Source organism: Styela clava, chromosome 15 (genome assembly GCF_964204865.1).
Source record: "Styela clava chromosome 15, kaStyClav1.hap1.2, whole genome shotgun sequence".
Classification (NCBI taxonomy): Eukaryota; Metazoa; Chordata; class Ascidiacea; order Stolidobranchia; family Styelidae; genus Styela; species Styela clava.
This window is the reverse complement of record NC_135264.1, coordinates 7,209,202-7,219,164: the sequence shown is the minus strand read 5'-3', so window position 1 is coordinate 7,219,164 and position 9,963 is coordinate 7,209,202. Positions and strand designations below refer to the sequence as shown.

General features: G+C 46.8%; 32 non-coding genes and 18 pseudogenes across 32 annotated transcripts; all 50 read right to left on the bottom strand.

The window, feature by feature from the left end:
• Positions 1 to 27: 27 nt before the first annotated feature.
• On the bottom strand, positions 28 to 146 carry LOC144417048 (5S ribosomal RNA). The gene has a single exon (XR_013472940.1). It is a non-coding gene; the product is annotated as a 5S ribosomal RNA (ribosomal RNA).
• An 81-nt stretch (positions 147 to 227) lies between these two features.
• On the bottom strand, positions 228 to 346 carry LOC144417112 (5S ribosomal RNA). The gene has a single exon (XR_013473005.1). It is a non-coding gene; the product is annotated as a 5S ribosomal RNA (ribosomal RNA).
• An 81-nt stretch (positions 347 to 427) lies between these two features.
• On the bottom strand, positions 428 to 545 carry LOC144418327 (5S ribosomal RNA; annotated as a pseudogene).
• An 81-nt stretch (positions 546 to 626) lies between these two features.
• On the bottom strand, positions 627 to 745 carry LOC144415784 (5S ribosomal RNA). Its single transcript, XR_013471677.1, has one exon. It is a non-coding gene; the product is annotated as a 5S ribosomal RNA (ribosomal RNA).
• An 81-nt stretch (positions 746 to 826) lies between these two features.
• Positions 827 to 945, bottom strand: LOC144417703 (5S ribosomal RNA; annotated as a pseudogene).
• Positions 946 to 1,026: 81 nt separating this feature from the next.
• On the bottom strand, positions 1,027 to 1,145 carry LOC144415773 (5S ribosomal RNA). The gene has a single exon (XR_013471666.1). It is a non-coding gene; the product is annotated as a 5S ribosomal RNA (ribosomal RNA).
• Positions 1,146 to 1,226: 81 nt separating this feature from the next.
• LOC144412014 (5S ribosomal RNA) lies at positions 1,227 to 1,345 on the bottom strand (annotated as a pseudogene).
• An 81-nt stretch (positions 1,346 to 1,426) lies between these two features.
• On the bottom strand, positions 1,427 to 1,535 carry LOC144412297 (5S ribosomal RNA; annotated as a pseudogene).
• Positions 1,536 to 1,616: 81 nt separating this feature from the next.
• LOC144417994 (5S ribosomal RNA) lies at positions 1,617 to 1,735 on the bottom strand (annotated as a pseudogene).
• Positions 1,736 to 1,816: 81 nt separating this feature from the next.
• On the bottom strand, positions 1,817 to 1,935 carry LOC144414695 (5S ribosomal RNA). The gene has a single exon (XR_013470584.1). It is a non-coding gene; the product is annotated as a 5S ribosomal RNA (ribosomal RNA).
• An 81-nt stretch (positions 1,936 to 2,016) lies between these two features.
• On the bottom strand, positions 2,017 to 2,135 carry LOC144418181 (5S ribosomal RNA; annotated as a pseudogene).
• Positions 2,136 to 2,216: 81 nt separating this feature from the next.
• LOC144418238 (5S ribosomal RNA) lies at positions 2,217 to 2,335 on the bottom strand (annotated as a pseudogene).
• Positions 2,336 to 2,416: 81 nt separating this feature from the next.
• Positions 2,417 to 2,535, bottom strand: LOC144413739 (5S ribosomal RNA). The gene has a single exon (XR_013469630.1). It is a non-coding gene; the product is annotated as a 5S ribosomal RNA (ribosomal RNA).
• An 81-nt stretch (positions 2,536 to 2,616) lies between these two features.
• Positions 2,617 to 2,735, bottom strand: LOC144415720 (5S ribosomal RNA). The gene has a single exon (XR_013471613.1). It is a non-coding gene; the product is annotated as a 5S ribosomal RNA (ribosomal RNA).
• Positions 2,736 to 2,816: 81 nt separating this feature from the next.
• Positions 2,817 to 2,934, bottom strand: LOC144417603 (5S ribosomal RNA; annotated as a pseudogene).
• An 81-nt stretch (positions 2,935 to 3,015) lies between these two features.
• On the bottom strand, positions 3,016 to 3,134 carry LOC144416316 (5S ribosomal RNA). The gene has a single exon (XR_013472209.1). It is a non-coding gene; the product is annotated as a 5S ribosomal RNA (ribosomal RNA).
• Positions 3,135 to 3,215: 81 nt separating this feature from the next.
• On the bottom strand, positions 3,216 to 3,334 carry LOC144417832 (5S ribosomal RNA; annotated as a pseudogene).
• Positions 3,335 to 3,415: 81 nt separating this feature from the next.
• On the bottom strand, positions 3,416 to 3,534 carry LOC144414822 (5S ribosomal RNA). Its single transcript, XR_013470712.1, has one exon. It is a non-coding gene; the product is annotated as a 5S ribosomal RNA (ribosomal RNA).
• An 81-nt stretch (positions 3,535 to 3,615) lies between these two features.
• LOC144415762 (5S ribosomal RNA) lies at positions 3,616 to 3,734 on the bottom strand. Its single transcript, XR_013471655.1, has one exon. It is a non-coding gene; the product is annotated as a 5S ribosomal RNA (ribosomal RNA).
• An 81-nt stretch (positions 3,735 to 3,815) lies between these two features.
• Positions 3,816 to 3,934, bottom strand: LOC144417831 (5S ribosomal RNA; annotated as a pseudogene).
• Positions 3,935 to 4,015: 81 nt separating this feature from the next.
• LOC144415045 (5S ribosomal RNA) lies at positions 4,016 to 4,134 on the bottom strand. The gene has a single exon (XR_013470937.1). It is a non-coding gene; the product is annotated as a 5S ribosomal RNA (ribosomal RNA).
• Positions 4,135 to 4,219: 85 nt separating this feature from the next.
• On the bottom strand, positions 4,220 to 4,338 carry LOC144415751 (5S ribosomal RNA). Its single transcript, XR_013471644.1, has one exon. It is a non-coding gene; the product is annotated as a 5S ribosomal RNA (ribosomal RNA).
• Positions 4,339 to 4,419: 81 nt separating this feature from the next.
• LOC144417218 (5S ribosomal RNA) lies at positions 4,420 to 4,538 on the bottom strand. The gene has a single exon (XR_013473111.1). It is a non-coding gene; the product is annotated as a 5S ribosomal RNA (ribosomal RNA).
• Positions 4,539 to 4,619: 81 nt separating this feature from the next.
• On the bottom strand, positions 4,620 to 4,738 carry LOC144415207 (5S ribosomal RNA). Its single transcript, XR_013471099.1, has one exon. It is a non-coding gene; the product is annotated as a 5S ribosomal RNA (ribosomal RNA).
• Positions 4,739 to 4,824: 86 nt separating this feature from the next.
• LOC144417206 (5S ribosomal RNA) lies at positions 4,825 to 4,943 on the bottom strand. Its single transcript, XR_013473099.1, has one exon. It is a non-coding gene; the product is annotated as a 5S ribosomal RNA (ribosomal RNA).
• Positions 4,944 to 5,024: 81 nt separating this feature from the next.
• Positions 5,025 to 5,143, bottom strand: LOC144415798 (5S ribosomal RNA). The gene has a single exon (XR_013471692.1). It is a non-coding gene; the product is annotated as a 5S ribosomal RNA (ribosomal RNA).
• Positions 5,144 to 5,224: 81 nt separating this feature from the next.
• Positions 5,225 to 5,343, bottom strand: LOC144412701 (5S ribosomal RNA; annotated as a pseudogene).
• Positions 5,344 to 5,423: 80 nt separating this feature from the next.
• On the bottom strand, positions 5,424 to 5,532 carry LOC144412296 (5S ribosomal RNA; annotated as a pseudogene).
• Positions 5,533 to 5,613: 81 nt separating this feature from the next.
• On the bottom strand, positions 5,614 to 5,732 carry LOC144418057 (5S ribosomal RNA; annotated as a pseudogene).
• Positions 5,733 to 5,813: 81 nt separating this feature from the next.
• On the bottom strand, positions 5,814 to 5,922 carry LOC144412162 (5S ribosomal RNA; annotated as a pseudogene).
• Positions 5,923 to 6,003: 81 nt separating this feature from the next.
• On the bottom strand, positions 6,004 to 6,122 carry LOC144417789 (5S ribosomal RNA; annotated as a pseudogene).
• Positions 6,123 to 6,203: 81 nt separating this feature from the next.
• On the bottom strand, positions 6,204 to 6,322 carry LOC144415740 (5S ribosomal RNA). Its single transcript, XR_013471633.1, has one exon. It is a non-coding gene; the product is annotated as a 5S ribosomal RNA (ribosomal RNA).
• An 81-nt stretch (positions 6,323 to 6,403) lies between these two features.
• On the bottom strand, positions 6,404 to 6,522 carry LOC144415729 (5S ribosomal RNA). Its single transcript, XR_013471622.1, has one exon. It is a non-coding gene; the product is annotated as a 5S ribosomal RNA (ribosomal RNA).
• An 81-nt stretch (positions 6,523 to 6,603) lies between these two features.
• On the bottom strand, positions 6,604 to 6,722 carry LOC144416143 (5S ribosomal RNA). The gene has a single exon (XR_013472037.1). It is a non-coding gene; the product is annotated as a 5S ribosomal RNA (ribosomal RNA).
• Positions 6,723 to 6,803: 81 nt separating this feature from the next.
• LOC144416733 (5S ribosomal RNA) lies at positions 6,804 to 6,922 on the bottom strand. The gene has a single exon (XR_013472626.1). It is a non-coding gene; the product is annotated as a 5S ribosomal RNA (ribosomal RNA).
• An 85-nt stretch (positions 6,923 to 7,007) lies between these two features.
• LOC144416315 (5S ribosomal RNA) lies at positions 7,008 to 7,126 on the bottom strand. Its single transcript, XR_013472208.1, has one exon. It is a non-coding gene; the product is annotated as a 5S ribosomal RNA (ribosomal RNA).
• Positions 7,127 to 7,207: 81 nt separating this feature from the next.
• LOC144417062 (5S ribosomal RNA) lies at positions 7,208 to 7,326 on the bottom strand. The gene has a single exon (XR_013472955.1). It is a non-coding gene; the product is annotated as a 5S ribosomal RNA (ribosomal RNA).
• Positions 7,327 to 7,407: 81 nt separating this feature from the next.
• LOC144415750 (5S ribosomal RNA) lies at positions 7,408 to 7,526 on the bottom strand. The gene has a single exon (XR_013471643.1). It is a non-coding gene; the product is annotated as a 5S ribosomal RNA (ribosomal RNA).
• An 81-nt stretch (positions 7,527 to 7,607) lies between these two features.
• On the bottom strand, positions 7,608 to 7,726 carry LOC144415830 (5S ribosomal RNA). Its single transcript, XR_013471724.1, has one exon. It is a non-coding gene; the product is annotated as a 5S ribosomal RNA (ribosomal RNA).
• An 85-nt stretch (positions 7,727 to 7,811) lies between these two features.
• On the bottom strand, positions 7,812 to 7,930 carry LOC144417568 (5S ribosomal RNA; annotated as a pseudogene).
• An 81-nt stretch (positions 7,931 to 8,011) lies between these two features.
• Positions 8,012 to 8,130, bottom strand: LOC144416695 (5S ribosomal RNA). Its single transcript, XR_013472588.1, has one exon. It is a non-coding gene; the product is annotated as a 5S ribosomal RNA (ribosomal RNA).
• Positions 8,131 to 8,211: 81 nt separating this feature from the next.
• Positions 8,212 to 8,330, bottom strand: LOC144417476 (5S ribosomal RNA; annotated as a pseudogene).
• An 81-nt stretch (positions 8,331 to 8,411) lies between these two features.
• Positions 8,412 to 8,529, bottom strand: LOC144412260 (5S ribosomal RNA; annotated as a pseudogene).
• An 81-nt stretch (positions 8,530 to 8,610) lies between these two features.
• On the bottom strand, positions 8,611 to 8,729 carry LOC144415718 (5S ribosomal RNA). Its single transcript, XR_013471611.1, has one exon. It is a non-coding gene; the product is annotated as a 5S ribosomal RNA (ribosomal RNA).
• Positions 8,730 to 8,810: 81 nt separating this feature from the next.
• On the bottom strand, positions 8,811 to 8,929 carry LOC144416524 (5S ribosomal RNA). Its single transcript, XR_013472417.1, has one exon. It is a non-coding gene; the product is annotated as a 5S ribosomal RNA (ribosomal RNA).
• An 81-nt stretch (positions 8,930 to 9,010) lies between these two features.
• LOC144416732 (5S ribosomal RNA) lies at positions 9,011 to 9,129 on the bottom strand. Its single transcript, XR_013472625.1, has one exon. It is a non-coding gene; the product is annotated as a 5S ribosomal RNA (ribosomal RNA).
• Positions 9,130 to 9,214: 85 nt separating this feature from the next.
• LOC144416314 (5S ribosomal RNA) lies at positions 9,215 to 9,333 on the bottom strand. The gene has a single exon (XR_013472207.1). It is a non-coding gene; the product is annotated as a 5S ribosomal RNA (ribosomal RNA).
• An 81-nt stretch (positions 9,334 to 9,414) lies between these two features.
• LOC144417061 (5S ribosomal RNA) lies at positions 9,415 to 9,533 on the bottom strand. The gene has a single exon (XR_013472954.1). It is a non-coding gene; the product is annotated as a 5S ribosomal RNA (ribosomal RNA).
• An 81-nt stretch (positions 9,534 to 9,614) lies between these two features.
• LOC144415749 (5S ribosomal RNA) lies at positions 9,615 to 9,733 on the bottom strand. Its single transcript, XR_013471642.1, has one exon. It is a non-coding gene; the product is annotated as a 5S ribosomal RNA (ribosomal RNA).
• An 81-nt stretch (positions 9,734 to 9,814) lies between these two features.
• Positions 9,815 to 9,933, bottom strand: LOC144417251 (5S ribosomal RNA). The gene has a single exon (XR_013473144.1). It is a non-coding gene; the product is annotated as a 5S ribosomal RNA (ribosomal RNA).
• Positions 9,934 to 9,963: the final 30 nt, after the last annotated feature.

The window sequence follows — 9,963 nt, the reverse complement described above, 5'->3', positions numbered from 1 at the left end:
GCAAAATCGAATGAAACGGCGACGAAAAGCCTACGACACTCGGTATTCCCAGCCGGTCACCCATGCAAGTACTAACCGAGCCCGACATTGCTTAACTTCCGAAATCGAACGAGATCGGGTGCATTCACCGTGGTATGGTTGTAGGCGATAAAGTAGTAGTCTATTCGGCTATTTGCATTTCGCAGTTGTTGGAAAACAGAGCAAAATCGAATGAAACGGCGACGAAAAGCCTACGACACTCGGTATTCCCAGCCGGTCACCCATGCAAGTACTAACCAAGCCCGACATTGCTTAACTTCCGAGATCGAACAAGATCGGGAGCATTAAACGTGGTATGGTTGTAGGCGATGAAGTAGTAGTCTATTCGGCTATTTGTATTTCGCAGTTGTTAGAAAACACAGCAAAATCGAATGAAACGACGACGAAAAGCTTACGACACTCGGCATTCCCAGCCGGTCACCCATGCAAGTACTAACCGAACCCGACATTGCTTAACTTCCGAGATCGACGAGATCGGGTGCATTCAACGTGGTATGGTTGTAGGCGATAAAGTAGTAGTCTATTCGGCTATTTGTATTTCGCAGTTGTTGGAAAACAGAGCAAAATCGAACGAAACGGCGACGAAAAGCCTACGACACTCGGTATTCCCAGCCGGTCACCCATGCAAGTACTAACCGAGCCCGACATTGCTTAACTTCCGAGATCGAACGAGATCGGGTGCATTCAACGTGGTATGGTTGTAGGCGATAAAGTACTAGTCTATTCGTCTATTTGTATTTCGCAGTTGTTGAAAAACAGGGCAAAATCGAATGAAACGGCGACGAAAAGACTACGACACTCGGTATTCCCAGCCGGTCACCCATGCAAGTACTAACCGAGCCCGACATTGCTTAACTTTCGAGATCGAACGAGAACGGGTGCATTCAACGTGGTATGGTTGTAGGCGATAAAGTAGTAGTCTATTCGGCTATTTGTATTTCGCAGTTGTTGGAAAACAGAGCAAAATCGAATGAAACGGCGACGAAAAGCCTACGACACTCGGTATTCCCAGCCGGTCACCCATGCAAGTACTAACCGAGCCCGACATTGCTTAACTTCCGAGATCGAACGAGATCGGGTGCATTCAACGTGGTATGGTTGTAGGCGATAAAGAAGTAGTCTATTAGGCTATTTGTATTTCGCAGTTGTTGGAAAACAGAGCAAAATCGAACGAAACGGCGACGAAAAGCCTACGACACTCGGTATTCCCAGCCGGTCACCCATGCAAGTACTAACCGAGCCTGACATTGCTTAACTTCCGAGATCGAACGATAACGGGTGCATTCAACGTGGTATGGTTGTAGGCGATAAAGTAGTAGTCTATTCGGCTATTTGTATTTCGCAGTTGTTGGAAAACAGAGCAAAATCGAATGAAACGGCGACAAAAAGCCTACGACACTCGGTATTCCCAGCCGGTCACCCATGCAAGTACTAACCGAGCCCGACATTGCTTAACTTCCGAGATCGAGTGCATTCAACGTGGTATGGTTGTAGGCGATAAAGTAGTAGTCTATTCGGCTATTTGTATTTCGCAGTTGTTGGAAAACAGAGGAAAATCGAATGAAACGGCGACGAAAAGCCTACGACACTCGGTATTCCCAGCCGGTCACCCACGCAAGTACTAACCTAGCCCGACATTGCTTAACTTCCGAGATCGAACGATAGCGGGTGCATTCAACGTGGTATGGTTGTAGGCGATAAAGTAGTAGTCTATTCGGCTATTTGTATTTCGCAGTTGTTGGAAAACAGAGCAAAATCGAATGAAACGGCGACAAAAAGCCTACGACACTCGGTATTCCCAGCCGGTCACCCATGCAAGTACTAACCGAGCCCGACATTGCTTAACTTCCGAGATCGAAAGAGATCGGGTGCATTCAACGTGGTATGGTTGTAGGCGATAAAGTAGTAGTCTATTCGGCTATTTGTATTTTGCAGTTGTTGGAAAACAGAGCAAAATCGAATGAAACGGCGACCAAAAGCCTATGACACTCGGTATTCCCAGCCGGTCACCCATGCAAGTTCTAACCGAGCCCGACATTGCTTAACTTCCGAGATCGAAAGAGATCGGGTGCATTCAACGCGGTATGGTTGTAGGCGATAAAGTAGTAGTCTATTCGGCTATTTGTATTTCGCAGTTGTTGGAAAACAGAGCAAAATCGAATGAAACGGCGACAAAAAGCCCACGACACTCGGTATTCCCAGCCGGTCACCCATGCAAGTACTAACCGAGCCCGACATTGCTTAACTTCCGAGATCGAACGATAACGGGTGCATTCAACGTGGTATGGTTGTAGGCGATAAAGTATTAGTCTATTCGGCTATTTGTATTTCGCAGTTGTTGGAAAACAGAGCAAAATCGAATGAAACGGCGACGAAAAGCCTACGACACTCGGTATTCCCAGCCGGTCACCCATGCAAGTACTAACCGAGCCCGACATTGCTTAACTTCCGAGATCGAATGAGATCGGGTGCATTCAACGTGGTATGGTTGTAGGCGATAAAGTAGTAGTCTATTCGGCTATTTGTATTTCGCAGTTGTTGGAAAACAGAGCAAAATCGAATGAAACGGCGACGAAAAGCCTACGACACTCGGTATTCCCAGCCGGTCACCCATGCAAGTACTAACCGAGCCCGACATTGCTTAACTTCCGAGATCGAAAGAGATCGGGTGCATTCAACGCGGTATGGTTGTAAGCGATAAAGTAGTAGTCTATTCGGCTATTTGTATTTCGCAGTTGTTGGAAAACAGAGCAAAATCGAATGAAACGGCGACAAAAAGCCCACGACACTCGGTATTCCCAGCCGGTCCCCATGCAAGTACTAACCGAGCCCGACATTGCTTAACTTCCGAGATCGAACGAGATCGGGTGCATTCAACGTGGTATGGTTGTAGGCGATAAAGTAGTAGTCTATTCGGCTATTTGTATTTCGCAGTTGTTGGAAAACAGAGCAAAATCGAATGAAACGGCGACGAAAAGCCTACGACACTCGGTATTCCCAGCCGGTCACCCATGCAAGTACTAACCGAGCCCGACATTGCTTAACTTCCGGGATCGAACGAGATCGGGTGCATTCAACGTGGTATGGTTGTAGGCGATAAAGTAGTAGTCTATTCGGCTATTTGTATTTCGCAGTTGTTGGAAAACAGAGCAAAATCGAATGAAACGGCGACGAAAAGCCTACGACACTCGGTATTCCCAGCCGGTCACCCATGCAAGTACTAACCGAGCCCGACATTGCTTAACTTCCGAGATCGAACGATAACGGGTGCATTCAACGTGGTATGGTTGTAGGCGATAAAGTAGTAGTCTATTCGGCTATTTGTATTTTGCAGTTGTTGGAAAACAGAGCAAAATCGAATGAAACGGCGACCAAAAGCCTACGACACTCGGTATTCCCAGCCGGTCACCCATGCAAGTACTAACCGAGCCCGACATTGCTTAACTTCCGAGATCGAAAGAGATCGGGTGCATTCAACGCGGTATGGTTGTAGGCGATAAAGTAGTAGTCTATTCGGCTATTTGTATTTCGCAGTTGTTGGAAAACAGAGCAAAATCGAATGAAACGGCGACGAAAAGCCTACGACACTCGGTATTCCCAGCCGGTCACCCATGCAAGTACTAACCGAGCCCGACATTGCTTAACTTCCGAGATCGAACGAGATCGGGTGCATTCAACGTGGTATGGTTGTAGGCGATAAAGTAGTAGTCTATTCGGCTATTTGTATTTCGCAGTTGTTGGAAAACAGAGCAAAATCGAATGAAACGGCGACGAAAAGCCTACGACACTCGGTATTCCCAGCCGGTCACCCATGCAAGTACTAACCGAGCCCGACATTGCTTAACTTCCGAGATCGAACGATAACGGGTGCATTCAACGTGGTATGGTTGTAGGCGATAAAGTAGTAGTCTATTCGGCTATTTGTATTTTGCAGTTGTTGGAAAACAGAGCAAAATCGAATGAAACGGCGACCAAAAGCCTACGACACTCGGTATTCCCAGCCGGTCACCCATGCAAGTACTCACCGAGCCCGACATTGCTTAACTTCCGAGATCGAACGAGATCGGGTGCATTCAACGTGGTATGGTTGTAGGCGATAAAGTAGTAGTCTGTCTATTCGGCTATTTGTATTTCGCAGTTGTTGGAAAACAAAGCAAAATCGAATGAAACGGCGACGAAAAGCCTACGACACTCGGTATTCCCAGCCGGTCACCCATGCAAGTACTAACCGAGCCCGACATTGCTTAACTTCCGAGATCGAACGAGATCGGGTGCATTCAACGTGGTATGGTTGTAGGCGATAAAGTAGTAGTCTATTCGGCTATTTGTATTTCGCAGTTGTTGGAAAACAGAGCAAAATCGAATGAAACGGCGACGAAAAGCCTACGACACTCGGTATTCCCAGCCGGCCACCCATGCAAGTACTAACCGAGCCCGACATTGCTTAACTTCCGGGATCGAACGAGATCGGGTGCATTCAACGTGGTATGGTTGTAGGCGATAAAGTAGAAGTCTATTCGGCTATTTGTATTTTGCAGTTGTTGGAAAACAAAGCAAAATCGAATGGAGAGGCGACGAAAAGCCTACGACACTCGGTATTCCCAGCCGGTCACCCATGCAAGTACTAACCGAGCCCGACATTGCTTAACTTCCGAGATCGAACGAGATCGGGTGCATTCAACGTGGTATGGTTGTAGTCGATAAAGTAAGTAGCCTGTTCTGCTATTTGTATTTTGCAGTTGTTAGAAAACAGAGAAAAAACGAATGGAACGGCGACGAAAAAAAAGCCTACGACACTCGGTATTCCCAGCCGGTCACCCATGCAAGTACTAACCGAGCCCGACATTGCTTAACTTCCGGGATCGAACGAGATCGGGTGCATTCAACGTAGTATGGTTGTAGGCAATAAAGTAGTAGTCTATTCGGCTATTTGTATTTCGCAGTTGTTGGAAAACAGAGCAAAATCGAATGAAACGGCGACGAAAAGCCTACGACACTCGGTATTCCCAGCCGGTCACCCATGCAAGTACTAACCGAGCCCGACAATGCTTAACTTCCGAGATCGAACGAGATCGGGTGCATTCACCGTGATATGGTTGTAGGCAATAAAGTAGTAGTCTATTCGGCTATTTGTATTTCGCAGTTGTTGGAAAACAGAGCAAAATCGAATGAAACGGCGACGAAAAGCCTACGACACTTGGTATTCCCAGCCGGTCACCCATGCAAGTACTTACCGAGCCTGACATTGCTTAACTTCCGAGATCGAACGATAACGGGTGCATTCAACTTGGTATGGTTGTAGGCGATAAAGTAGTAGTCTATTCGGCTATTTGTATTTCGCAGTTGTTGGAAAACAGAGCAAAATCGAATGAAACGGCGACAAAAGCCTACGACACTCGGTATTCCCAGCCGGTCACCCATGCAAGTACTAACCGAGCCCGACATTGCTTAACTTCCGAGATCGAGTGCATTCAACGTGGTATGGTTGTAGGCGATAAAGTAGTAGTCTATTCGGCTATTTGTATTTCGCAGTTGTTGGAAAACAGAGCAAAATCGAATGAAACGGCGACGAAAAGCCTACGACACTCGGTATTCTCAGCCGGTCACCCATGCAAGTACTAACCGAGCCCGACATTGCTTAACTTCCGAGATCGAACGATAACGGGTGCATTCAACGTGGTATGGTTGTAGGCGTTAAAGTAGTAGTCTATTCGACTATTTGTATTTCGCAGTTGTTGGAAAACAGAGCAAAATCGAATGAAACGGCGACCAAAAGCCTACGACACTCGGTATTCCCAGCCGGTCACCCACGCAAGTACTAACCGAGCCCGACATTGCTTAACTTCCGAGATCGGGTGCATTCAACGTGGTATGGTTGTAGGCGATAAAGTAGTAGTCTATTCGGCTATTTGTATTTCGCAGTTGTTGGAAAACAGAGCAAAATCGAATGAAACGGCGACGAAAAGCCTACGACACTCGGTATTCCCAGCCGGTCATCCATGCAAGTACTAACCGAGCCCGATATTGCTTAACATCCGAGATCGAACGAGATCGGGTGCATTCAACGCGGTATGGTTGTAGGCGATAAAGTAGTAGTCTATTCGGCTATTTGTATTTTGCAGTTGTTGGAAAACAGAGCAAAATCGAATGAAACGGCGACAAAAAGCCTACGACACTCGGTATTCCCAGCCGGTCACCCATGCAAGTACTAACCGAGCCCGACATTGCTTAACTTCCGAGATCGAACGAGATCGGGTGCATTCAACGTGGTATGGTTGTAGGCGATAAAGTAGTAGTCTATTCGGCTATTTGTATTTCGCAGTTGTTGGAAAACAGAGCAAAATCGAATGAAACGGCGACGAAAAGCCTACGACACTCGGTATTCCCAGCCGGTCACCCATGCAAGTACTAACCGAGCCCGACATTGCTTAACTTCCGAGATCGAACGAGATCGGGTGCATTCAACGTGGTATGGTTGTAGGCGATAAAGTAGTAGTCTATTCGGCTATTTGTATTTCGCAGTTGTTGGAAAACAGAGCAAAATCGAATGAAACGGCGACGAAAAGCCTGCGACACTCGGTATTCCCAGCCGGTCACCCATGCAAGTACTAACCGAGCCCGACATTGCTTAACTTCCGAGATCGAACGAGATCGGGTGCATTCAACGTGGTATGGTAGTAGGCAATAAAGTAGAAGTCTATTCGGCTATTTGTATTTTGCAGTTGTTGGAAAACAGAGCAAAATCGAATGAAGAGGCGACGAAAAGCCTACGACACTCGGTATTCCCAGCCGGTCATCCATGCAAGTACTAACCGAGCCCGACATTGCTTAACTTCCGAGATCGAACGAGATCGGGTGCATTCAACGTGGTATGGTTGTAGTCGATAAAGTAGTAGCCTGTTCTGCTATTTGTATTTTGCAGTTGTTAGAAAACAGAGAAAAAACGAATGGAACGGCGACGAAAAAAAAGCCTACGACACTCGGTATTCCCAGCCGGTCACCCATGCAAGTACTAACCGAGCCCGACATTGCTTAACTTCCGGGATCGAACGAGATCGGGTGCATTCAACGTGGTATGGTTGTAGGCAATAAAGTAGTAGTCTATTCGGCTATTTGTATTTCGCAGTTGTTGGAAAACAGAGCAAAATCGAATGAAACGGCGACGAAAAGCCTACGACACTCGGTATTCCCAGACGGTCACCCATGCAAGTACTAACCGAGCCCGACATTGCTTAACTTCCGAGATCGAACGAGATCGGGTGCAATTACCGTGGTATGGTTGTAGGCGATAAAGTAGTAGTCTATTCGGCTATTTGTATTTCGCAGTTGTTAGAAAACAGAGCAAAATCGAATGAAACGGCGACGAAAAGCCTACGACACTCGGTATTCCCAGCCGGTCACCCATGCAAGTACTAACCGAGCCCGACATTACTTAACTTCCGAGATCGAACGAGATCGGGTGCATTCAACGTGGTATGATTGTAGGCGATAAAGTAGTAGTCTATTCGGCTATTTGTATTTTGCAGTTGTTGGAAAACAGAGCAAAATCGAATGAAGAGGCGACGAAAAGCCTACGACACTCGGTATTCCCAGCCGGTCACCCATGCGAGTACTAACCGAGCCCGACATTGCTTAACTTCCGAGATCGAACGAGATCGGGTGCATTCAACGTGGTATGGTTGTAGTCGATAAAGTAGTAGCCTGTTCTGCTATTTGTATTTTGCAGTTGTTAGAAAACAGAGAAAAAACGAATGGAACGGCGACGAAAAAAAAGCCTACGACACTCGGTATTCCCAGCCGGTCACCCATGCAAGTACTAACCGAGCCCGACATTGCTTAACTTCCGGGATCGAACGAGATCGGGTGCATTCAACTTGGTATGGTTGTAGGCAATAAAGTAGTAGTCTATTCGACTATTTGTATTTCGCAGTTGTTGGAAAACAGAGCAAAATCGAATGAAACGGCGACGAAAAGCCTACGACACTCGGTATTCACAGCCGGTCACCCATGCAAGTACTAACCGAGCCCGACATTGCTTAACTTCCGAGATCGAACGAGATCGGGTGCATTCACCGTGGTATGGTTGTAGGCGATAAAGTAGTAGTCTATTCGGCTATTTGTATTTCGCAGTTGTTAGAAAACAGAGCAAAATCGAATGAAACGGCGACGAAAAGCCTACGACACTCGGTATTCCCAGCCGGTCACCCATGCAAGTACTAACCAAGCCCGACATTGCTTAACTTCCGAGATCGAACAAGATCGGGAGCATTTAACGTGGTATGGTTGTAGGCGATAAAGTAGTAGTCTATTCTGCTATTTGTATTTCGCAGTTGTTAGAAAACACAGGAAAATCGAATGAAACGACGACGAAAAGCTTACGACACTCGGTATTCCCAGCCTGTCACCCATGCAAGTACTAACCGAACCCGACATTGCTTAACTTCCGAGATCGACGGGATCGGGTGCATTCAACGTGGTATGGTTGTAGGCGATAAAGTAGTAGTCTATTCTGCTATTTGTATTTCGCAGTTGTTGGAAAACAGAGCAAAATCGAATGAAACGGCGACGAAAAGCCTACGACACTCGGTATTCCCAGCCGGTCACCCATGCAAGTACTAACCGAGCCCGACATTGCTTAACTTCCGAGATCGAACGAGATCGGGTGCATTCAACGTGGTATGGTTGTAGGCGATAAAGTAGTAGTCTATTCGGCTATTTGTATTTCGCAGTTGTTGGAAAACAGAGCAAAATCGAATGAAACGGCGACGAAAAGCCTACGACACTCGGTATGCCCAGCCGGTCACCCATGCAAGTACTAACCGAGCCCGACATTGCTTAACTTCCGAGATCGAACGAGATCGGGTGCATTCAACGTGGTATGGTAGTAGGCAATAAAGTAGAAGTCTATTCGGCTATTTGTATTTTGCAGTTGTTGGAAAACAGAGCAAAATCGAATGAAGAGGCGACGAAAAGCCTACGACACTCGGTATTCCCAGCCGGTCATCCATGCAAGTACTAACCGAGCCCGACATTGCTTAACTTCCGAGATCGAACGAGATCGGGTGCATTCAACGTGGTATGGTTGTAGTCGATAAAGTAGTAGCCTGTTCTGCTATTTGTATTTTGCAGTTGTTAGAAAACAGAGAAAAAACGAATGGAACGGCGACGAAAAAAAAGCCTACGACACTCGGTATTCCCAGCCGGTCACCCATGCAAGTACTAACCGAGCCCGACATTGCTTAACTTCCGGGATCGAACGAGATCGGGTGCATTCAACGTGGTATGGTTGTAGGCAATAAAGTAGTAGTCTATTCGGCTATTTGTATTTCGCAGTTGTTGGAAAACAGAGCAAAATCGAATGAAACGGCGACGAAAAGCCTACGACACTCGGTATTCCCAGACGGTCACCCATGCAAGTACTAACCGAGCCCGACATTGCTTAACTTCCGAGATCGAACGAGATCGGGTGCAATTACCGTGGTATGGTTGTAGGCGATAAAGTAGTAGTCTATTCGGCTATTTGTATTTCGCAGTTGTTAGAAAACAGAGCAAAATCGAATGAAACGGCGACGAAAAGCCTACGACACTCGGTATTCCCAGCCGGTCACCCATGCAAGTACTAACCGAGCCCGACATTACTTAACTTCCGAGATCGAACGAGATCGGGTGCATTCAACGTGGTATGATTGTAGGCGATAAAGTAGTAGTCTATTCGGCTATTTGTATTTTGCAGTTGTTGGAAAACAGAGCAAAATCGAATGAAGAGGCGACGAAAAGCCTACGACACTCGGTATTTCCAGCCGGTCACCCATGCGAGTACTAACCGAGCCCGACATTGCTTAACTTCCGAGATCGAACGAGATCGGGTGCATTCAACGTGGTATGGTTGTAGTCGATAAAGTAGTAGCCTGTTCTGCTATTTGT